The sequence below is a fragment of the Euprymna scolopes genome, chromosome 15 (assembly GCF_053919585.1).
Source record: "Euprymna scolopes isolate OS-2025 chromosome 15, ASM5391958v1, whole genome shotgun sequence".
In the NCBI taxonomy this organism is placed as follows: domain Eukaryota; kingdom Metazoa; phylum Mollusca; class Cephalopoda; order Sepiida; family Sepiolidae; genus Euprymna; species Euprymna scolopes.
Genome location: NC_136496.1, coordinates 49433732 through 49461088, shown reverse-complemented (window position 1 = coordinate 49461088; position 27357 = coordinate 49433732). Strand labels below are relative to the sequence as shown.

The window sequence follows — 27357 nt, the reverse complement described above, 5'->3', positions numbered from 1 at the left end:
TATAGAGAGAGGTATATAGATATTTATATATCTATATTCATATATAGATATATATTTATATATATATATGTATTTATATAGATATATATTTATATGTAAATATATAGATTTATATATATATATTTATGTATATATATATTTATATATATGTATTTACATATATATATATTTATATATATATATATAACTAGCAGGGCTACCCGGCGTTGCTCGGGACCGTATAAACAATGAAAAAACAAAAGCAGATATTGAACATATGTTTTATTCTTCGGGGAGAGGAATCTTTCATCTCAAGTTTTAGCGTTACAAACAAACATTTGTCTTTTATATATATAGATAATGACAGGTTTTTTGGGGGCCCCCTCGAAGATAACTGATCAGTTGACCAACTTCTAGTGGTCCGTTTGACGTGAAATTTCGATATTTGTCATCCGGGTGATGGGGCTTCGATATGATACCAAATTTGTCAAGTTTGGTTCCGTCTTTCAAAAGTTTTAGCGTTACAAACAAACATACATACACACAGACGTTTGGCTTTTATATATATAGCTTATATATACCTATATATTTATATATATAGACATGTATTTATGTCTATATAATTATATATATGTATATATATATATATATTTATTTATATATAGATATGTATTTATATCTATATAATTATATACATATGTATATATCTATATTTATTTATATATAGAAATATATTTATGTATATATAAATATATAGATATATATGTATATATATATTTATTTATTTACTTATATATAGATATATATTTATGTATATATAATTATATATAGATATATATGTATATATATTTATTTATATATAGATATATATTTATGTATATATAATTATATATATATGTATATATATATTTATATGTAGATATATATGTATATACATATTTATATATAGATATGTATTTATATAGATATATATTTATATATAGATATATATATTTATATATAGATATATATTCATGTATATATATTTATATATATATATTTATATTATTTAAAAAAAAAGTTTAAAAACTGATTAAAAAACTTATTTCATATAATTATAGAAGATGTATCGAGACACAGGTATGGTTATGTTTGATCTGGCAGAACTGTATTTCTTAAAAAGGGTTAGGTCTCCGTTTGCGCCTGGTCCGCAAAGTATGAAATAAAAAATTTAAAAATTAATAAAAAAAAACGTACACAAATGTTTTTAATATGGATGTCCATAATAATACTTTGATAATATGTTTTAACTTAAATAAGAATGGTATTATAAAGTTTAGGGGTCTGCGTTTATATTTATTTATATATATATTTATATGTATATATTTATATATATATTTATAAGTATAACTATATATATATTTATATATATAAATAGTTATATATATATATTTATGTATGTATGTATTTATATATATATAAATATATATCTATATATATAGTTGTATATGTATATATATATAGTTGTATATTTATATATATATTTATTTGTATATTTATATGGATATATATTCATATATATATTTATATATATATATATTTATATATATATTCATATATATATATATATATATTGATATATATATATTGTTATATATTTATTTATATATGTATATATATATTTATACATATATATTTATATATATATATATTTATATATATATATGCATATTTTTATATATATATATATATGTATATATATATATATTTATACGTATATATATATTTATGTATGTATATTTATATAAGTATATTTATGTCACCACCACTCTTTCAGCAGTTGGTTGAGGACGATCGACGACCTCTGAACCCTTCCACTGCCGGTGATAATTCTTGGCCATCTAAAGTTACTGGTATGGGGAAGTGACTGAATTATCGGCTGATCGTCTAGTTATATATCCTGGACCAATTCGTTGTGTACCCTCTTTACGACGAACGTCGTCGAAAGAGAGCGGTTGATTTTTTCTGTGTAATAAAAGAATTCAAACAGGATAAAGGATTCTGCACCAAATATATATTAACAAAAAAAGTAGTACAGTTCTTATAATTCTTTCAGAGTCCTGAAGGAAGCGATGTGTTATTATGCTAAGAATATGGCTTGTAACCTTGTGGAGTGTCAGTCTCTGGGTATTTGAAGAAATGTGTCAAGTCAAGAGCCAACTCTGCTTTGACTGTTTCTCTCTGCGCATCTCTTCTCCAAGAAATGTTGCGCATTTTCTAGAAATGTGTTTTAAGTCAAAAGCCCACTCTGCTCTGACTTTCTGTGTTCTCTCTATCTTTCCATCTGAGAGTCTGTCGTCAGCGCATTTCCCAGTCAAGAGCCTGCTCTGCTCTGCGCATTCTCTCTTTCTTACTTGTTGATATATATATAAACCATTATATCGCCCTCTGAACGTCACGTGGATATTATTTCTTTTTTTTTTAGAAATGTAATTCTCAGTCCATAATCTAAATTATCATTTACAAAAATAACACAATGGCTCGCTTCAAAGATCTGATCGAACTCAAATAAATAGTTAGTAAATACAGTTTTTTTTAACCTTTAACACACAGAGTTCTCAGGTTTCTTAAATAAACAACTTGATACCAAGTGGTTTTGCCTTTCTTCCTAACGGGGGGAGGGGCATCAACCTACCCACACCCTTACTTTGTTACATTACCTCCCCTACTTAAAAAAAACAATATTGAGATCAATATTTTTTCTAACCCACTTCTTCTTACTTGGCCTTAATACTAAGGAATCTCTGTGGTTTTACTATTCATAATATTTAGCTATTTGGTTGATAAAAGAAGAAAATTTTTAAAAGCTTTATCTTTCATGCACATGCAAAAAGTTTTCTTTCAGAGTTCGTGTTTTTTTTTTAAATCTGCTTTCAGTTCATTATGGTTTTATAAGAGTCCAGAACCCTCATTATTATTATTATAATTTTTTTTTTTTGTACATATATATATATATATATATATATATACACACATACATAAATATATATTTGACGCATGCAATTATTTATTTGATAGTTCCTTTTTCTCCGGATTTCATTCCATAGCTCTTTCTTGATTACCCGGTTTCAGTCTTCTTCACATATGTATCTCCAACGTTGGTAGGGTATTAGATGCAGGGTTTGTTGGTAGTCTCGGTTCTGTACCAGATTGATCAGGACTGGTGGCATTATCAAAAACCATGGTTGCGTTCCCCACTTAATTCTCATCCCTATTTATTTCAAACATCGAATGGGCTTTTCCTTTTAAGCACTCTACTTTATTAGCATCTTTTCTAGCCCTTAGGATGCTATTGATGTGGCTTACGCTCCTGTTCCCATACACTACTAGAAAAGCTATTATCATCATCACGACCAAGATGATTATTGTGGGATTAAACCATTTACTTACTTCTTCCCATCACCATTTTTCTTGTCCGTTATTACTCTTCACTGTTCATAACTCATCTACTAACTCGCTCATAGCAGTCTTTCCGACTAGTTTCAGAAGAGGTGGAATTTCATGAGCTTCTATCTTCGGAAATTCCTTAGTGATAGGGGTCCATACTTTCAACCACTTTACACGCGGTATTTTAATTAATGACAGAAAGTCATTCCAGAGCTGAAACTTCTCTGTAAGTTTATAGGACGGCAAGATCTCCATAGTTTGGCCAAACGCTGCACAACTCATAGGTAAATCTATAATGGTCATAGGTGGATGGATAAGTATTTCACCCTGTTGTGCCTTACAGACTTTTGTCAGCCTTTGCTTACTAGTTGAGGCAACTGCCCAAACACCATCCGATAGATGTATAGCTTGGGGGGGGGGGTGTATCCACCGACACCTCTGCTCCACAGTATTATCGATTCTCTCCTCATTACCTTGGAATAATTGAATGACGCATAAGTTGTGTCCGTTAGTTGCATAGATGGGACTTTTTGCTGCACAAACTTTCAGTGCATTCATGCTACACGCTAGTGCTTCGCTAGGCGACAACACTATGAAATTGGTTTGGGCGGGGTTTAAAGCTATTCCTTCAGTTTCAACTTTGTATCTTGCTACTGCTCCTCAGTGACGTTATTAGAAAACGGTATGGGTAAATTAATAACGTTAAACACCTCGAAGTCGCTACCTCCACTCAACAAAGGTAACTCAACCACTACGTAAATCTTATCATTTTGCATAATTGTAGCACAACTTAAGGTTTTATGATATTCCCATAGACTCTTCTTTGGATCTACTGGTAAGCGTAAAGCATGTGGCAAGTCTGACTGAATCATCCCGAGTATTGTTTTTAAGTCTTTGGGAAGTATGATGCTCGGTGACATGTGCGCTAATGAAAGTAAATCTAATTGTGTCCTAACATGTTCCATTGCCAATGTCAATAACTGAATTGATGAGTCGAGTTGGTTTGTCATCGTCATCAGTTCCAGTATTTGCCCAATTACGGTACTTAATTCTTCTAGCCATAAAAGTCAAACTTCCGTTTAGGCTGGTGACCGTATGAGATAGCCAGTTAATTCTTTGTCTATGTTCTGTTAGTTTGTATCTAGTAACATTCACTATCGATAAATTTTGCCCTACGACGTGCTTTATCTTCTGTTGATTTTCCTCTAAACCGCTTATATGCTTTCCTAATGCCTCTGTGTCACTTTCTGATACTGTACCAAATAATACGTGTAGTGCTTTACCTACGAAAGGTAGTATAGATCTCTTTCTAACTCGTTTTTAGGTCCCTTCTGTTGCCAGTAATCCAATATCCCTAAAATATCCTCCAACGTATCGGAGTCTTTGTTTCATCTTATCTAAACGTCCTCCTGGTGATACAAATAACGCTGGATCAGAATTTATCCCAAGTTTTGATTGATTTTTCTGCATTTGCAGATTCAAGTCCGTCGCTAAGTCAACTTCGTGTTCTAGTTCCCTTTGAACCTTTCGATATGCTCCCAGATCGATGACGAATGTCAAGATCCACTTAGAGTGTGTAATTGTCACCTCGCTGGTCTTCTTAAATATTGTGCTGTGTGTGTGGCGCAGCGCTACTGTCCATCCAGCCATCATTACCATCATCATTATCAGGCGACGCATCCTACAAATACACATAGTAATGCTCTTTTATTATTTGTTCCATTTTTATTTCAATCACTCAATTCCATTTCCCCAAATAAGTTGACGATAGAATTAATTGGACTTTCTTCGTCTTCTTTATCTTCTCCACAGCTATTTTTAATTTTCCCTCGTTTTGAGGTAACATTGATAGGTCGTTTTATGCTGCTTCTCAGAAGTCAAGGTCCCATCACGTCGCCTATTACTTCTGGGGGCTGTGTCAACGGAATCGTATTGCTTTCTGATTCTTCAGCCCTATTCTCCTTACCAGCTTCTCTATCTCTCCATACCGATAATGGAATATCATCTTCAGATCCCCAACCTTCCGAATCTGGAGGGGTAGTTGTTATCTCTGTTAGCAAGTCTGTATTCTCTACCTCAAATTCTACCTCTAACTCCCGTTCATCTGCTATCTCATCATCAGCCCACCTATCCGTATCTTCCCGATCTCCTTCCGGATATATCAGGGTGGCTTTCCTTACAGGTCTGTCTGTCTGTATATTAGGCATTTTCCACTCCCTAATATTGGCTTTACAGATATCTGACGCGTGAACTCTCTTCGTTTTATTCGTCAGTTGATCCCATATTTTATATGTTACCGGTCCCGTTTGTTTTACTATCCTATAGTACGGTTTCCATCTAGGATCTAATTTTCCTTTTCTAACCTGTTCTCTGTAGTATACCGGGTCGCCAACTCCATATGTTTTCTTAACCCTTCCATTGTTGATTCTTTTGTTACGCTTTTTCTGTGCTGAGTTAATCCCTCGACGCATTTGACTAAACAGAGAATGCTGCTGCTCGATCATTTTTTTATGATTTTCTTCCCCAGTATACCTTTTTTGATTTTGAAAGTGGTAATTTCCCTTCTACTAGCGATTTCTTAAGTTCGCTATACTCTTTGTCCCTGCTCGCTTCTAACTTAAGTAGTTTCAGGTCTATCAATTTCCACGCAATCTTATCGGAATCGTTTTCTTGAGAGTCATTTTCTTCTGGCTCTATTTCATCTTTCATCTCCGAGGGTTTATTCTGTAATTGCTGAGAGTTGAATACGTAAATTCTATAGTTATCATCATAACCTAGATTCTGATCACTAGCGTCAGCTTCTTCCCCTAACGCTTCGGGAATTCTAGATAATAAATCTGCACATGTGTTCTCTTTTCTGGACAGGTACTCTATCTTACAGTCGTAGCCACTCAGTTGCATAGCCCACAGTTGCACCTTTCGATTCTTCCATTCAGCATCGAACAAGTACTGTAATGGACGATGATCAGTTTTTATCACGAACGTGGCACCCGCTAAATAAAAATGCAGCTTTTGCAAAGCGTACGCGATGGCATAGGCCTCTTTTTCAATCACGGGCCACTTCTGTTGGATCTTTGTTAACTTGTGAGAGAGGAAGTAGATAGGTATTTCATCCTTTATTCCCGGGATTACAGCTTCTGCCTCTTCACACGGCTGAGTCAAGCAAGCTCCTATACACGTATCACTAGCATCCGTATATAGGACCATAGGCTTGTTCAAATCGGGATAAATCAATAAAGGAATGGATGTCAGTTCCGTTTTTAACGTATCGAATGCTTTCTGACATGCCTCGGTCCAATTGAACCTAGCATATTTTTTCGTTAGATTAATTAGTGGTATAGCTATTCTAGAAAACCCTGCTATGAACCTTCTGTAATAACCTACAGTTCCTATAAATGCTCTAACTTGTCTAACTGTTTGAGGTTCTGGCATTGCCCTTATAATCTTTACTTTATCAGTATCTGGCCTTACTCCAGATTGGTCTATGATAGATCCTAAATATTTAGTCTCTTTTCTCATAAATTGACACTTTTCTATTTTTAGTTTCAAGCCATGATATTTCAGACGATCTAACACAGCCTGTAAATGCTTAAAGTGTTCTTCCGGGGTTTTTGAGAATATTAAGATGTCATCCAAATATGCCATGGCAAAATGTTCAAATCCTCTCAACACTATTGCCATTAATGATTGAAAAACACCAGGGACTCCTGCTAGCCCAAACGGCATGACACGGAACTGGAACAACCCCATGTGACAACAGAAAGCCGTTTTAGGTTTGTCCTTCTCATTTACTGCCACTTGCCAGTAACCTGATCTTAAGTCTAAGGAGGAAAAACATGTAGCTTTCCCTAGCATCGCTAAATATCGTCTATCAAGGGCAGAGGATAAGCAGTAGATTTTGTTATCTTATTAAGTTCTCTAAAATCTATGCAAAATCTATTTCCCCCATCCTTTTTCTCTACTACTACTACTGGGAAACCCCAAGGTGATTGAGATGGCTCAATAATTCCAGCCTCTCCCATCTCCTTCACTGCTTTCTCAACCAACTCTCTCTTCCAAATAGGCGTTCTGTACGGCCTCATCTTTATTGGTTGGTGGTCTCCTGTGTCAATCGACACTTTTACTGTATGCGTATTACCTAATTCCTTATCTGACTTAGCTAACACTCGCTTATTAGCTTTAAATAGTCTTCCTAATCTCTCTCGGTATTGGTCAGGACAGTCTAATTCTACCTTGTCACTAATTTCTTCACTCTCTACAGGAATTTCTTTGCACCTCACCCTAGTTTTTAATGTTAACACTGAAGCTCTGCCCAACTTAGTTCCTGATTTAATGTTAACCGTCTTCAGACTCGTATTTGCTACAACTACCGGAAAATTCTGCGCCTGACCTTCCTGCACTAATGCTGGTAACACTGTCACGTCCTTGTCCTCTTCTATGTGGGGAAGGGGTAACACCTGATAAACGGCTTTGTTATCCCTTATAGCCCCTTCTATCTCACCCCAGCTCGTCACCGCCATTCTAGGTGGAATCTTTAAATCTTCACGAGACATGAGGTCCACTCGAGCGAGCATCGTGCTACCTAAAATAATCTCTTCCTACCCAAGGACTAACTTTGGAGGGTCGAATTTTAATACGGCTTTCCTCGGTCTAAGCCAGTCTCCTCCCAGTATCACGTTGTGGGTCATTTTTGGTGCTACATACAGTGTGGGATGTTTCGGTCTCCCCCACCTTTATCTTTACTTCTAGCATCCAATCTAATCTGAATCTACCCCCATCTGCTTGAAACACGTTCACTTTAGTCGACATAAATTGGTCGGCAGGGAGTCTTAGTCTTTGCAACTTTAAAGAACTAATGACTGAAACTTCCGATCCAGTGTCTATCAGCGCTCTGAACGTTTCACCCTCTATCTCAATGTTGCAGGTGTGTTCGTCATCTTCGGACCATATTTGACATAACTTAATCTCATCTCTATCCTTGTCCGAAGGATTCTTAACTTTACTTTTCCTCTTTCTATGACTGTCCCATAAATGCCCGCTCTTTCCGAACCCCTGGCATGTCTCCTTCTTCCTAACTGGACAGCTGGTTGCGGTGTGCCCTCTTTAATTACACTCGTCACACCGTATGAGCCCCTTTGCCTTGCAACTCCAAATTAAGTGTTCTTCACTGCCGCACTTAAAACACTTAGGTCTCAACATACAGGCCCTCTTTGAATGTCCCGGGCGGCGACAGTTGAAACAGTGCACCCCGTCTCTGCACTGATAACTATAGTGCCCCTCTTTTCCGCAATTGTAGCATTTTAATTTTAAAGCCCCATCTATGCTTTTCCGGACATTCCTATCTCTCCTAGGGGTCACCCGCCCTTTCGCTACTGGGGCGACCCTAACTAGTTTAAAGATTTCTTTGTTGGGATCTTCCTGGGTTTTAATTTGGCTCTAGGTGGATTGTTTCTATCCTTAATCCTACATTCATGTGCCCTGTGCCCTTCTTTCTGGCAAACAAAGCACAATAGACCCCTCTTAAAGTTAGGATGGGGTATGTATCTTCCCCCTATCCTTAAGTCCCGGTGTTCTGGATTTGTGGCTTCTTCTTTCCAACTCTGAAGCTCAGAGCATTTTGCTCGGATGTGTCCTCGTTAACCGCATCCATAGCAGACCTTCAACCAGTCTGTCTTGTCTTCCTCCAATTTTCCTAATCTCTGGAGAAGAGCTTCAGCTCGTCGAGCCTATGCAAAGGCCTCCTCCAACGTGTTAGGTTTTGCCCTTGCCACATCCTCACCCAACAGAGAATTACTCAGAGCGTCCGTGAAGAACTCTGCTAGCTGGGCCTGGGTAGCCGGATCATATCTCCGATCTTGATCCGGGTAGGCTACCTTAGCAAGACCGCTCATGCGTCCCTCTAGGTGAGCAATGGATTCTCCATCCCTCTGCTTCACCCCTATCAGTGCCTCTGTTCGGCTCGAGTGACTGCCGAAGTGCTGCTGGATGTCATGTTCAAACCTCTCCCAGTTGGTTTGGGATCTGTACTTATCCAAATACTCCCCAATCCATTCTGAGGCAACGCTCTTTGTATAGTCATACGCCAGTAAGATCATATTGGCCCCCGGCAGGTTATAGATGCACCCTTTCTTTTCTATTGCTTTGAGCCAGGGTCCCAACTCCACAGCCAAACCTGTGAACAGTGGAATTCTGGATCCAGTTCTCAGGTTTCTTAAATAAACAACTTGATACCAAGTGGTTTTGCCTTTTTTCCTAACTGGGGGGAGGGGCATCAACCTACCCACACCCTTACTTTGTTACATTTATATATATTCATATATATATATCTATCTATATATATATATATATATATATTTCTATATATATATATTTCTATATATATATATATATATATATATATATATATATATATAGTAATTTATAAAATATATATGGCGATTAAGCTACACTGAATATTCTGCGTTTCATCCAACTATAGGATTCGTCAGGCTTATGCGCAAATTCTGTCGTTGCTTCTTGTTTTTATATATGTTGAGGATTTCTAGTCGGCCAATCAGCTTTCTAGTATCCACCGCGCCCCTTCCTACCAGCCAATGGGCATGCATTTTATCAAACAAAGGATCTGTTTTAGAACTAGGTTAGTGGTTTTAGGTGGTCGTTCTCCTTTCTTTTTTTTTTTTTATACATATAAATATACCTATGTGCACACAACAATGCACATACATATACATATATACATACATATATATATATATATATATATATATATATATATATATATATATACATATATGTATGTAATCGTTTATGTATATTCATGTTTATTTAATTTATTTATTTGTTTTTTTTTTCCTATTGTTATTTCTTTGTTTTCTATTGTTATTGTTAGTTTTAAAGCTATTTTGTATCGCTATCCTAGAGTAAGTTTTATTTTGTGAACACAGTTGTTTGCTATTTCCCGCCTACAGTGTAATAGATTTTGAGGTTCTTTAAAGATCACATACATATATGTATGTATATAAGCCTGACGAATCCTATAGTTGGATGAAACGCAGAATATTCAGTGTAGCTTAATCGCCATACATATTTTATAAATTACTAACTAGCTCTACCTACGTATTGAGCACTTTTGAAGTAAATACTTAAAGTTTACGCATAAATCTATACTTTCGTATATTAAATTTATGCGAATAAATGAAGTAGTTATATATATATATATATATATATTTCTATATATATACATTTATATATATTCCAATATATATATATATATTTCTATATTTCTATATATATACATTTATATATATTCCAATATATATATTTATATATTTCTATATATATATATATATTTATATATATATTAATATATATATATTTATATATATTTATATATATATATATTTATATATATATGTATATATATTTACATATATATATATGTATTTATATATATATTTATATATATGTGTATATATTTACATATATATATATGTATTTATATATATATTTATATATATGTGTATATATTTACATATATATATATGTATTTATATATATATGTATTTATATATATATTTATATATATATGTATTTATATATATATATTTATATATATATATTTATATATATGTATATATTTATATATATATATATATATATCTTTATGCATATTTATACATATATATATATTCATGCATATTTATACATATATATATATTCATGCATATTTATACATATATATATATATATATATATATATATTCATACATTTATGTATATATATTCATACATTTATGTATATATATTTATACATATATTTATATATATATTAATATATAGGGAGATTTATATATATATATCCATATATTTATATATATTTACATATATATTCATATATTTATATATATATTCATATATCTATATATATTTATATATATATTTATATATATATTCATATATATTTATATATAATAATATATATTTATATATATATGCATATATTTATATATTTTTATATTTATATATATTTATATATATATATTTATATATATTTATATATATATATTTATATATATTTATATATATATTTATGTATATATATTCATACATTATAAGGTAAAATTAAAAGCCAAGAACAATGCGAGATTTTATTTTTTTATATAGAGTAAAATTAAATGAAAACAAAAGAAATAAATTTCTTTTTTTTTTGTTGTTTGTTTTTTCTTTTTCACACAAATTTTAACTCTAAACAACAGTAATTTTTTTTTTCTGTTGTATTCAATGGTGTTATAAATCTCAATATATTTCAGACCTATTAGTCCTTTTTCAAGAGAAGACAGCAGAAGAGTGTTCAAAATTGAAAAAACAGCTACAGAGTTTGCCACGTGATACCGTGAAATATAGAACAAAAAATGACATTAGGAGAACGTTAAAATAAATCAGTTGGTGTTTAAAATACTTGTTGCGTCTGTGAATCAAGGGAGATGACTATTCCATCAAGGGTTGAAGGGAGGCAACTCTGTGAGATTTTATTAATCTTTTAATTATTTTAAAACAATAATTTTTTTTTTTTTTTATTATTTTAATTATTGTTTTTCATATGTTTTAAACTTATATTATAAAAGTGGAGCTCAATTCCAGTCTATTGTTTAGTGTGGGAGTATTTTTTGAAATAATTAAAGATTCGAGAATACGAAGTTGACCTACGTTTCTTGAAGAAGCAAGAATGTTGATGTGAAAATCCGGTTCTGAATTAATGCAAGTGCGAATATGTTTATAGAACGACGAAGCAGTAGTGTTTAAATGCTCTTTAATGCGGTGGTGAAGCAATCTGGTAGCGCTTCCAATGTAAGATGCACTGCATTTAGCGCATTGTAGGTCGTAAACAACGTGGTTCTTAAAGCATAAACCTGTGTGTGATATTGGGCAATTAGAGAGTGAACAAGGGGAAGGTGTATGCGATGGATGTTTTCGGTTGAGCTGTTGTCTTAAAGTAGATCCAGTGTGGATGAGTTGAATGTTGAGTCCCTCGCTGCGGATGGCTTTTCGGATTGAAGATGAGATTTTGTCACTGAGGAAGGGTAGTTTTAGAAAACAATTGTTAGAGAAGGGTCGGGTGTTGCGTTTTTTCTTTTTAAGTGAAGATAGGATCGTATTAGGGTAGCCGTTTAGTGAGAGGGTCTGTAGGAAATTGTTAGTGTGTGTATGTTTGTCGGAGATGTTAGTGCATTTGTCTTGTATGCATGAGATTTCGGCATGTGCGTAGTTTAGTTTGTCCTTGAGAGGTAGTGCAGATTTGAAATGTACGAAGAGGCGTTTGCTGGCGGGTTTTCTGTAGAATTCAGTGCATATGGCATCATTTTTTTTATTTGTATTTTAAAATCAAGTAGAGAAAGAGATTCAGAAGAGTCTGGGTGTTCTATAGTAAATTTTAAGTTTGGGTCGGCGTTATTGAATTTGTGGAAAATGTTAATAGCTTCTTCGCGGGAGTATGTGATAATTAAAATGTCATCGATATATCTATTAAAAAGGAGATAAGAGTAGCAGGTACTAACGGTGTGTCTTTCGAGTTTGTCCATATAAGCAATGGCAAGAATACCGGATAGACTGGAGCCCATGGGTAGTCCAGATACTTTTTTGAACGTGTTTTGTATATTTAGATATATATGTACATATATGCATATATATATTTATATATATATATTTATATATATATTTATATATATAATATATACATATATTTAACATATATTTATATATATTTATGTATATAGTAATACTTTGATAATATGTTTGAACTTAAATAAGAATGATATTATAAAGTTGTGGCTCTGCGTTCGCGCCTGGCCTCCATAAAATGCAAATAGGCACAAACTTTAATAAAGATTTTTGATATCCGTCGATATATATATGTATTTATATGTATATTACCATATATATATTTATATATTAATATATATATTTTTATATATATATATATATTATTATTATATTTATATATATACATATATATCTATGTTTTTATATATATAATGATATATATTGATATATATTTATATGTTTATATATATATATATTTATATATATTTATATATATATATTTATGTATATATATATTTATATATATATATTTCTATATATTTCTATATATATAGATATTTATATATACATATATTTATATATATTTATATATATATATATTAATATATATATATATTCATATTCATATATATTAATATATATATATATTTATATATATTAATATATATTTATATTTATATATATTTATATATATATATTTATATATGTATAGATATATATTTAGTTATATATATATTTATATAGATATATCTTTATATGTATATAAATATATATATGTATATAAATATATATATATAAATATTATTTTATATATATATATTTATATTTATACATTTATATACATATATAAATATTTATATAAATATATATATATACAAATATATATATTTATATGTATATATTTATATATATATATATTCATATATATATATATATACTTATATATATGTTTATATATGTATATATTAATTTATATATATATACTTATATAATATATTTATATATATGTTTACATATATATATATGTATATATTTTTATATATATATTTATATATATTTATATATATATATATTTATGTATATATATTTATGTATGTTTATATATATTTATATATATATATTTATATATATATGTTTATGTATATTTATATATATATGTTCATATATACAGTGATGATCATATTTATTGGCACGGTAAAATAAACGTTAAATTTTGTCTAATAAATTCTAAAAAAGGGATTAAATTAAAGAAAATAACAAAGTATATTATGTATTTTTAACTGGCCTTTCCGATGCAGCAATCGGATTTTAGAAAAAATAAATAACAAAGGAACAACAAACATAATTGCAAAAAACCCTTGTTCAAAATTATTGGCACGATTTATTTAATAATCAATTGTATAGCCTTTGGCCTTGATTACCTTCCTCAGTCGCTTTTCATAGTTTACAACCAAGTTGTTGCACTCTTCAGTAGTAATTTTAGCCCACTCTTCCTGACAATAATCCTCCAATTGAATAAGATTCTTAGGCTTCCTTTGCATTACCCTCAATTTTAATGTTCTCCATAAATTTTCAATTGGATTAAGGTCTGGGCTTTGTGATGGCCACTCCAAAACATTAATATGATTGTCCTCAAGCCATTTCTTAGTCAGTTTAGCCGAATGCTTTGGGTCATTATCTTGCATGAACCACCAACGACGACCAAGTGAGAGCTCTTTAGCAGAGTCTTTCAGGTTTTCATCCAATATTTTAACATAATCTTTTTTTATGCTACCTGTGACCTTAACAAGTCGCCCTGGTCCAGAGGCAGCAAAGGATCCCCAAAACATCAAACTGCCCCCACCGTGCTTCACTGTGGGTATGGTGTTCTTAGGCAGGAAAGCTTCGCCAGATTTTCTGTAAATATAAGACACTTTATTATGGCCAAATAACTCTATTTTCGTTTCGTCAGTCCATAGAACACGTTTCCAGAATGCAACATCTTTATCAATATGACGTTTTGCAAAGGCTAGCCTTGCTTTCAGGTGCATAGGCTTCAATAAGGGAGTCTTTCTCGGACGAAATGCTTTTAAACCAACTCTCTTCAAAACTCTACCAACTGTATGTCGAGATACATTCACTCCAGAGGTGCTCTGTTCATCAACAATCTCCCCAACAGAGATCCTTGGGTTTTGTTTTACTTGTCGAACAATTTTCCGTTCATCTCTTGGGGAAAGAATCCTTTTTCTCCCTCTACCCTCTAAACTCATAACGTGGCCTTGCGATTTGAACTTGTTTATTATGGCTCTAACAGTGGATTTGGGAAGGTTTAGCTTCTTTGAAATCTTATCATAGCCCTCCCCATTGGTATGGCATGCTACAACAAGCTTCCTGACGTCTTCGCTGTGTTCCTTAGTTTTAACCATGGCGATTGAAAATTATAATTTAGTCACTTATAATAGTTTAAATAAATCGCTATCTAAAAATTATCTGAAAAAAATTATTCACTGAATTAGCGTTAAACAAGGGTTTTTTGCAATTATGTTTGTTGTTCCTTTGTTATTTATTTTTTCTAAAATCCGATTGCTGCATCGGAAAGGCCAGTTAAAAATACATAATATACTTTGTTATTTTCTTTAATTTAATCCCTTTTTTAGAATTTATTAGACAAAATTTAACTTTTATTTTACCGTGCCAATAAATATGATCATCACTGTATGTGTATATATATATTTATTTATATATATATTTATATATATGTTTATATATGTATATATATTTTATAGATATTTATATATATATTTATATTTATATATTTATATTTATATATATATTTATATTTGTATATATATTTATATTTATATATATATATTTATATTTACATATATATTTTTTATATATCTATATATATATTTATATATTTATATTTATATGTGTGTGTATTTTTATATAGATATATATATATATATTTATATTTATATATATATATGTATATTTATATATATATATATATTTGTATATATATATATATATATATATATATATATATATGTATATATATATATATATACATACTAGCGGGGGTACTCAGCGTTTACCGGGTTGTTGGAGGTGTGTGTGCTGTAAAATAAAAAAGATACCGGGGCTGCAGTAAAAGTTGGTACGAGCGAACCCGAACGCTGACGCGAAGTTTGAAAATTAAATGTGAAAAAAACATGAATCGTTCGGCCAGCCAGAATGAGTTACGTAAAGATGTTTTAATTTTTCAAGTAAGAACAAATTTACATGTACCTGCACGGAAGTTGTAGACCGTTACGATGATGACGACTATGTAAGCAATACCTATTCAGCAAATGAGGTTTGTTTGTTATAAGCCAAGTAAAAAAAGAAAACATAGAAACAAACGTTAAAGTTTAAGCGGGGGTCGGTAATCAAAACATCGAAAAAAAACAGAAAAAAAACTAATGTAAGGCAAACGAACAATGTTAAATGTAAAAATCTGAAAAACAAAAACAAAGAAGAAAACAGAAAAACGAACGTTCAACAAAAAACATGTGAAAAATCGCTTAAATAAGCCTGTTTCAATATGAAAATTTTAAAAATTGGTGGTATCCGAGTGTTTTTGGGTTTGTGGGCGGGGGTGGATAAGCGATGTAAAAAAAAAAACCAGAAAAACGAACGTCACGTGAAAAATTACTCTTAATAACACTGGTTCAATTTTAAATCGCAAAATTAAAAAAGAAAAAGACATCTCCCACCACGATTTGCACCCAAAACTTTTAGATAATGAACCAACGCTCTAACCAACTGAGCTAACACAACGTACATGAAATTTAGTCAGTTCTTCCACTATTTAAAGTAAATAAGGTAAGGACCGCATCTGACGCTTGCTTAGAACCAGTCGTTGTGACGAGGGGACGGTTTTTGTTGACCCCCCCTTTTTTTTTCGAGATTTTTCGGGCGAAGGATCAAGCTTGAATATGATACTGATATATATATATTTATATCGATATATATTTATATCTATACATATTTATATATATATTTATATATCTATTTATATATGTATAGTTATTTACTTAGATATATATTTATATATGTATAGTTATTTATTTAGATACATATTTATATATATTTATATATGTATATTTATTTATTTAGATATATATTTATATATGTATATCTATTTATTTAGATTTATATATATATTTATATATGTATATTTATTTATTTAGATATATATTTATATATGTATATCTATTTATTTAGATTTATATATATAGGTATATATGTATATTTATTTATTTAGATATATATTTATATATATTCATATATGTATATATATGTATCTATATAGTTATATATATATATGTTTATATTATTGTCTATAATAATGGTCGATATATTAGATTAATTAATAATAACAATAATATTTTTGATAAAAAAAATAAATAAAAATTTATTAATTTTGCTATTCAATACTAATAAGTAATTTTTAATGATTTAATGTGGTTTATATTTATTAAATTTAAACCAACGTTTATGACTGCATGTGAAGATTAGTTCCTCTCTTGAATTTAATAGGGTGATTGTATTTTTTATATCTTCATATTTCAAAATTTGTAGGGTCTCTTTTGTACATAGTGCACAGAATGTATGTCCTGGTTTATATGGTTTGCAAGATCCAATTATTTGCCATTTCAACTTGAAAGAAATATTGTTATTCTATAGTTGCCAAATATGCTTGGATAGAGTAGTTTGGTTTTTATCAAAAATATTATTGTTATTATTAATTAATCTGATATATAAATTAATCTGATATATCGACCATTATTATAGATTATTAAAATATATTCTTAACATTAACCTATGATATATTTTAATTTCAATAAATAAATAAATTATCAGATATTAAATTCAATAATTTAAAAATAGATTACAATATTGTTTTATTATTCCGTAATAAATTAAGTTAGACTAATTATCTCCCTTGCATTGTTTAATTAAAGAAATATGACTAATTATCTCCCTTGCATTATTTGATTATACTAATAAGATTATCTTCCCCTTTCTTTCGAGTTTAAATTTTTAGCGTCTTTTAATGAAATGTATGCTAACGGATATAAAATATTCCATTAGTGCTCCTTTCGAAAATTTATCATTTCATAAGCTGAAAAGCTATAGCAAACATCCATATGAGTGCTTTGACCTTAGTTCCTGATTTCCAAAGGCGAAAAATAAAAAGGTAAATATTTGTATGTATATTTTTATATATATATATATGTGTGTGTATTTTTATATATATATATGTATGTGTATTTATGTATGTATATGTGTATATGTATGTATGTATATATATATGTGTATGTGTCTATGAGTTTTATTAGAAATATATTATTATAATATTGTACTTAAACCAAATTTAGATTTATAATTTTACTCTATTTTATTTCTATCTTTAACCCATATTAATTTTCTTATCAAGTAAATCCATACCTTTATTTTAATTTTTTCCATATACATCTGCCTTACTTTTAATGCTAGGTTTATTTATGGTGTCTTTTACATATACTAACACCCTTCCAAATACTTTGCTGATGAGGAAACTTTGTTTGTTAAAAACACTATATGTAAAAATTATTGTCCGTAGCTTGATGTCCACCACAATAAAAACATTGTTTTCCGAAACGATCGTACAAATTATTGATTTTGCTGTTGTTTCTTCTTATGAAACGGATTTTAATTTAATTCTAATTTGATTTTTAAATATATATTTTTTGATATACTAATATATATTTTTATATATATATATATTCATATAAATTTATATATATATATATTCATATAAATTTATATATATATATATACTTATATATATAATTATATATTTATATATATACTTATATATTTATATATATATTTTTTATATATATTTATATACATATTTATATATACATTTATATACATATATGTATATATATATTTTTATATATATATTTATATATATTTATATATATATTTATTGATATATGTATACATATTTATATTTGTATATATATTTAGATATATATATATCATATATATGTTATATATATATTTATTTATACATATATATATACATGTATTTGTTTTTATATATATTTATATATATACATATATATATTTATATTTATACACATATATATAGAGAGATTTATAATATTTATATATATATTCATACATGTATATATGTACAAATTTATATATATACATATTTATATATCCCTGTATATATAAATATATATATATATATATGTATATATATATATATATATATATATATATATATATGAATGAATATATGTAAATATATAAATCTATATATATAAAAATGTAATTCTTGGTTCGTTCAAAGTCCATAAAACCATATTTCTACATTACCAATTTAATTGAAATGTTCAGAAAATTTATGTGTAAAGTCAAGTAATGTTTGCATGTTATTAAAATAAATTAAGATCGTTAAGATCGCAAATTATGAAAATATATTAAAAAAATAAAAATATTTTTCGTAATTGCGAGACTGTCCGCCATATTTCATTTCCGGTAGAAATGCGCCTTTCACGTGCACCACAGGTTGACGACTTTTGAATTACAACATTTAACTATCTAATTAATAGATGGCTAAAAGAAAAATATATATATATATATATATATATTGTACTTTAAACTTACAATTGAATAAAAAAAACATTAAACTTTAATTAAACTTGGAAATACGATTTAAAAAATAGTGTGGATCGGTAAGTGCACTAGCACCATTTGTTTATCTTAATTTTTTATTTTTAAAAGCTTTCCTGGCGAAGCCTACCTAAAATAAATTTGTCTCATGCTTCATTTCTTATGTTATCGAAAAAAAAAAAAAGGTAAATATGAAGAATTACTCCACCCTCGAAAATTCCTTTAAAATTACCACTTTTATAGGTTTTCGGAGTCGCTGAAAACGAAAATAACGTTTATAATTAAGGCAAATGAGTAGTTTCCAAGATACGAAGAAATTTTAGTTTAAAAAAGTGGAGGATCACTTTTCCATAATAATTTAACGTAAAATGATCAGCCACTTTGTGGCCACGATTTTGGAGGGGAGGGGGCTTTCTTTCTACCCTTGGAAAACCCTTTAAAATTACCTGCTTAAATTGCAAAATGCAAAAGAAATCAGACAAAAAACTTTTTAGCCAAGAAACACACAGAAAAATTTTTTAAAATAGCATGCATTTTTTTCTATCAAATTCATTTGCTGTTTTTATTGAAAACTATTTTCTCACGGATTTTTGATAATATTTTCCATAAAGGGCCGTGTGTCTCACGTTTGTATATAAAAAAAAAATTTTTTTTAACATTTCGGTGTGCTAAAAACGAATCTGCAAACCGTGAAAATAGTTTTTATGAGATGAAGAAATTACTTTTTCGAAAAGTAGGTGATCACTTTTCCATGTAAATTTAACTTAAAATAAGCACCCACTTTCTAGCCACCTGAGAGAGGGGAGGGGGGGATTTTTGCCCATGTTTATTGGCTAAACAGCTTTCGTTTATGCTCGCGCGTAGCATAAACGAAGGCTACGGCTGTGAAATTGGAAATAGTCCCAGAGTCCAGGGGTTATTACCATGCAAAAGACATCAAACAAAAAACTTTTTAGCCAAGAAACACACAGAAAAATGCCCCTCTCTCAGGTGGTCAGAAAGTGGGTGCTCATTCTAAGTTATACTTACATTGAAAAGTGATCACCCACTTTTCGAAAAAGTAATTTCTTCATATCATGAAAACTTTCTTTTTGCGACGGAAACGGTTTGCAGATTCGTTTTTAGTACACTGAAATCTACAATAAAATATTTCACTATATATGAACATGAGATGGGCCTCAAAGTAAAATAATACCGGATTTTGGGGGCAGATTTGCCGTTTAGTTGTACAAATATCCTCAAACCAGGTAATCACTAAAAGGGACTCTTAAAAGTCGTCATCTGTATCGAGCAAAAGTTTAAAACCACTGATTATATGTCAGCCTACGTCACAGTAACATCTATTGAGTGAGTTCCTCACAGTATTTTGTATAGTTTTTTAGTTTAAACTCATTTTCCCAAAATTTCCTCAAACTTAACGTGTTCGATACAGTCTGCCGCCATTTGTATTTTTCAAATATACCGATAAACCCTGCATGTTCTTGAACCGATTAAACATTTTACATTACATAAAAACACTACAATCTTAACCAGTTAGGTAGAACATTTTCTTTTCTTGCCTTTGATAAAATTTATTTGTTATATATTTATTTTTTGACAACTTCTTTGTATCTGTGTTTAGTAATACAAACCCTTTTCATTTAATGTAATGTTTAGTCAGCTCGAAAAACAGTGTTTATCGGTGTATTTGAGAGATACAAATGGTGGCAGACACTGTTAATTATGTTAAGTTTGAGAAAGTGAGTTAAAACTAAAAAAAGTATACAAAATACTATCACAAACCCACCGATTATGTCAGCCTATGTCATGGTAACATATATTCGGTGAGGTTTTGACACTGTATTTTATAGTTTTTAGTTTTCAACTTAATTTCCCAAACTTAACGTATTCAACAGAGTCTGCAACCATTTCTGTTTTTCAAGCCGATTAAACATTTTACATTACATAAAAACACTAAACAATTATCCAGTTAGGTAGAAACATAACTTACCTTACCTTTGCTTTCATTTATTTGTTTTTGGACAACTTTTTCGAATCTGTGTATAGTAACCCCCCCCCCCAATCACTCAAATATCAATTACTAACTCACATTTTTCTATACAGAAAACAAACAAAAAAAAAATTTAGCGTTTCAACTTTTTTGCTACGTTCAGCTTTATCCACTGATTGTTGGTCGAGCCCAAGCCATGATTGACGGTAATTCCGAGGATCCAGATCAAATTCTGCAAAAGTACCACTTTTTTTCATTTTCACCTTTTTTATTTTACTTTTTGGAGTGGATTGTTGTACTAAGAATATAAGAAACATGCATTTTCTCTTTTTATTAGAATTTTCCATTACACCAAATGGAGCCACAGCAACGCGTGGCAGGGCACAGCTAGTATATATATAAATATATAAATATATATATATATATGTAAATATATATATATGTAAATATATATATATATATGTAAATATATATATATATATGTAAATATATATATATATATATGTAAATATATATATATATATATATATGTAAATATATATATATATATATATATGTAAATATATATATATATATATATATGTAAATATATATATATATATGTAAATATATATATATATGTAAATATATATATATATGTAAATATATATATATATGTAAATATATATATATATATATATATATATATATAAATATATATATATATATATATGTAAATATATATATATATATGTAAATATATATATATATGTAAATATATATATATATATGTAAATATATATATGTAAATATATATATATATATATATATATATAAATATATATATATTCATATATATAAATATATATATAAATATATATATAAAATAAAAATTACAATTAAATTTACCAAAATGATCCAAGATGGTAAAATTAAAGTATATTATAAATATTAAAGAATTAATATTTATAAAAAAACTTTTGTATAAAGAACTTAATAAATCTTATAAAATAGTTCTTCCTAAGACTTTAGATTCCATTAATTCTGAAGTTAAACTTTTACTTACTTCTATGAACATATATAACTTCACTGAAATAATTTCTCCGGGTACTCCTAGATTCACCCTCAAAGATCATAAACCCAATTTCTATGACAACCCCTCCATCAGATTGATCTGCCCATCTAACTCTGACTTAGGAGCTGTAAGCAAAAATATCTTAGATAGAATCATCCCTTCTATTAAAGAAAAAGTAGTTTCCCTCTTTGGCTGAATTCAGATTCCGTAATTAATTGGTTTGTTTCCCTTGAAAATAAACACCTCCTTAACTTCATGACATTTGACATCCAAAATTATTATCAATCAATTTCTCCGATCCTTTTAAATACGGCTCTTATCTTTGCTAAAAGAAATTCTGACTTAACTAATTTAGAAATAAAATTAATTCTCCTAGCGAGAAAGTCCCTTATACAATTTAACAATTAGCTTTGGACTAGAAAGTAACTGAACTAGAAATTAGCTTTGAACTAGAAAACTAACTGATTATTTTGACATCTTGATGGGTCCTTCTGACTCTGCAGAAGTTACCGATTTAGTGGGAGTCTTCTTACTGAAAGAACTTAAATACCACTTTAAACATATCCAAGGAGGTCTTTATAGAGATGATGCCTTTTTTACTACAACAGCCAGGCCAAGAGAGTACAACAAAACAATTAAAAAATTACATAACTTCTTCAATAACTTTGGCCTTTATATAATTATTGAACCAAACAAAAAATCTTCAAATTTTCTAGATGTTACACTTAATCTTAACACCGAAACTCATAGCCCCTATCATAAACCTAATCTTATGCTTTTATACGTCCATAAATCTTCTAACCACCCCAACTCAATTATAGAATCTATAGTACCATCTGTCTCTAGAAGAATTTCTGCTGATAAAAAACTTTTAATCAAACAGCTACTTTCTTCAATAATGCCTTATGGAACTCAGGACACAAGGAAAAGATTAAATACAACAATTATGCTCCTCCTGCAGGCCGCCTTAAATCTGTAATCACACACAATATGACTCGTAAGAAACCAGTTCAAATAACAAGATCTGCCACTATCAATAACAATGAACCAGTCTACATTTATAATCCAAACCAAAATACTAATCGCGATGCCTCTAACCCACCTAGTCGCATCAGGAGAAAGAAAAATATTTGGTTTAATCCTCCATTTAGCCTAAATGTCAAAACTAATATACCTAAGGAATTCTTCAACATTGTACAAAACTCTTTCAAATACCCACACAGATATAGCTCTATTTTCAATAAAAATTAAATCAGGATTTCTTATTCAACAATGCCTAATGTAGCATAAAGAATCTTAACATCTAATACCAAAAAGTTAAATCAGCTCAAAAAATCCCTCTCCCAATTAAACCCAAAACTAACTGTAATTGTAGTAACAAACATCTTTGCCCACTCAGTAATGATTGCATCCATTATTGAGCTCCCACGCAATCCTCCCATAACAGACTCTAATATTTCGTCTTCACGTTATTCTTCCCATCCGCCATCTCATATAGTTACTAATCCAATACACCACTAAAGCAGCCCTTCCATCTACAATCATACAACTAGTAATAATGAGAATAATAATATTCCTCCCAACAGCCATCCTAACACTAACAACACTCATTATCCCCTCCAAATAGTCCTCATACAGACATTGTCTCACCATTTGTTGAACACTATGAACAAAATTCAAACTATTTAACTAATAAAAATCAGCAAATTAATATTAATACCAGACCTCGAGCTTTTAATAAAGTACATACATATATCGGCGCTACTTCAACATTAATTAAGAAAAGAATATCAAACCACATTTCTTCTTTTAACAACCATAATTCTAATAATAACCAAGAAACTTCTCTAACCACTTTAATTAAAAAACTTAACTCTAACAATACCCCCTTCTCAATCAAATGGACTATCATAAAAAAAGTTAAGTCTTATACTCCAGGCTCTAAGTCATGTTGCCTCTGCACAACTGAAGCTATAACTATAATTACTTCCCCGCAAAGTAACAATATAATAAATTCTAAAAATGAACTGATCTCTTTCTATAAACATAAGTCCAAATTTAATTATGGCAATTTTGAAATTACATAGTTATTAATTTGACCCTTTATATAGGTATAAAAAAAAAATTTCTTTAAATTTATCGTTTTTCTACATACGTCTTAATACTTTATAATTTAATAATCCTTTATTTTAATCATTTATCTCTTCTTTGCATGGCCGGTTATTTATCTGCATTTTCTGCTTTATTCTTTAAACTTTCCTATCTATCTAATATATCAATCTATTCACATTCATATCTTGTATGTATATTTACTTATATTTTACTATATGCATTTACTTAATTTTTTTTTTTCTTGCTTTTTCCTGAATTTGCAGATACCGGCAATCCTCTCCCCTTAAATAATTTTTATTTTATTTTATTTTATATTTTATTTTTTATTATTTTTTAATTAATTTATTTATTCTTTATTTATTATTTATTTTCTATTTATTTATTCATTTATTTATTTTCCATTTATTATCGTCTAACAACTCTTGCTTACATTTTTTTAAGCGATGACCTGTACATTTCAGTTGACCTGTATTATTTTGCCCTATATATTTTTCTCACGCCTTTAACATTTCCTGTCTGGGTCATTTTGACTTTTGTTTCCCTTTATTTTATTTTATATTTTATATTTAACTTTATCATCATTTTTTTTTCCTCTCCGTTTTTTTCTCTCTCCTCTTTTCCCCTGATCTTTCTTATTTATATTTATGTCTCGGAAGTAGAGTGAAATATCTTATTTTTCTTTTATTAATATTATTGGAATGTTTTCTTTTTTCCTTGTACACATTTTTGTGAATTATTCCATGGATTTCTGCCTTCGGATTATTATGGACCATCTTCTTCCAATTACGGGATTTCCTTGGATTTTACTTGTACAAATGGAAATTCTTTTAACTTTCTTGAAGTTTTACATTTGGATTTTACCATCACTGGATTTTTTATTTTCCACCAAACTATCAATTCATGTGTAATCACTTTTTTCTTCACCATATTCCCTCTGCTTCACTTTTTTGTTTTCAAGTAAGATCTTTGACTTACTTGTTGTTTCATCAAATACTTTTTCATGCAAAATCCGATCCCGCATTTTGCTAATTCCTACCCTCTGATGAGAAGGAGAGTATTTCTTCGAAACTCCGCGGATTAAGGACTATCCATTTATCTAGTGTTTCCTTTTCAGATAGAATATGTTTTTAACTCATTTCAAAGTTTTTTTTTAACATATTTTATTAATTGTTTGCTCATATATTTATATATATGTATATATTTATATATATGTATACATTTATACATATATTGATTTTGAAGTAATCGTTTGGACCCTTGGAATGTTTGGACTCTTGAAATGCCCGGTTTATTTGAAATTACCGTGGATAGGGGAGGGGAGTAATATAATTTCAAAACAGATTCGAAGAAGTATTTACAGTTGCTTCAATTCGGTGACCTTGCGTGTGGTATATACTATGAGACCTGTTTTTCCGTCTTTCCGCAAGGATAGTTTGCCTTACATCCAAAATAGTAATATTGTATATCAGTTTAAATGCCAGTGCGATGCTGGTTATGTTGGGCGAACATCCTTGCACCTTTTGACTCGTATAAACCAGCATGTTCCATAGAAGATCAGACGAGGGAGGATGGGGTTCGGTGGTCTCCCTCCTTTTGCAGCCTTGGACTCTGCTATTGGCCAGCATTTGGTTGACAACCCGTGCTGTGCCGATAGATATAAAATAGATTGGTTCGAGGTGCTACATAGAGCGGACTCCAAAAACCATTTAAAGATTTTGGAGGCTGTCTCTATCGCGGTGCGTCAACCTTCTTTGTGCCGGCAAAAAGAAACATCAAACGCATTGTTTCTCTTTCGGGAACTTTGAATCTTTTCTCCCGCTTTTTTTTTTTTTTTCTCCCTCGTTGTGCCAATATTTTTAATCGTTTTTTAAACGTAAATAAATTTAATTAATGTCCCCGTGCGTTGGCACATTAAATAAGTTCCCCAATAGAACTCTTTATTTTCGTTACAATATTATTTAGATTGCTATCGATTTACTCCTGAAGAGATGATAGCCGAAAGAGCTCTCGAGAAACTTCCGCCTAGTATTTTATTTAAAACCATATATATTTATATATATATATATTAATATATATACATATATGTATAAATATACATGTAAATATATATATATAATATACATATATATATAAATATATATATATAAATATATATATATATAAATATACATATAAATATATATATAATATACATATATATAAATATATATGTATAAATATAAATATATATATAATATACATATATATAAATATACATATAAATATATATATATAATATACATATATATATAAATATACTTATAAAAATATATATAATATACATATATATAAATATATATAAATATACATATAAACATATATATAATATATAAATATATATATATATAATATATATGTAAATATGTATATGTAAATATATATAAACATATATAAATATATAATTAGATATAAATATATACATATATAAATATATATATTTTATATATATTAATATAAATAA

The 27357-nt window shown here is 29.3% G+C and overlaps 1 protein-coding gene across 7 annotated transcripts in view; it reads left to right on the top strand.

Moving 5' to 3' along the window:
* Nucleotides 1–27357, top strand: part of LOC145293822 (uncharacterized) — a 564435-nt gene that overhangs the window by 490256 nt on the left and 46822 nt on the right. The window contains exon 10 of one of the 7 annotated variants that reach the window (XR_013869774.1): nt 18155–18229. The exons of the other annotated variants lie outside the window; for them this stretch is intronic. The gene's annotated coding sequence lies outside the window, so the exon portion shown is untranslated. The remainder of the gene's footprint in view (nt 1–18154; nt 18230–27357) is intronic. 7 annotated transcript variants of the gene reach the window in all.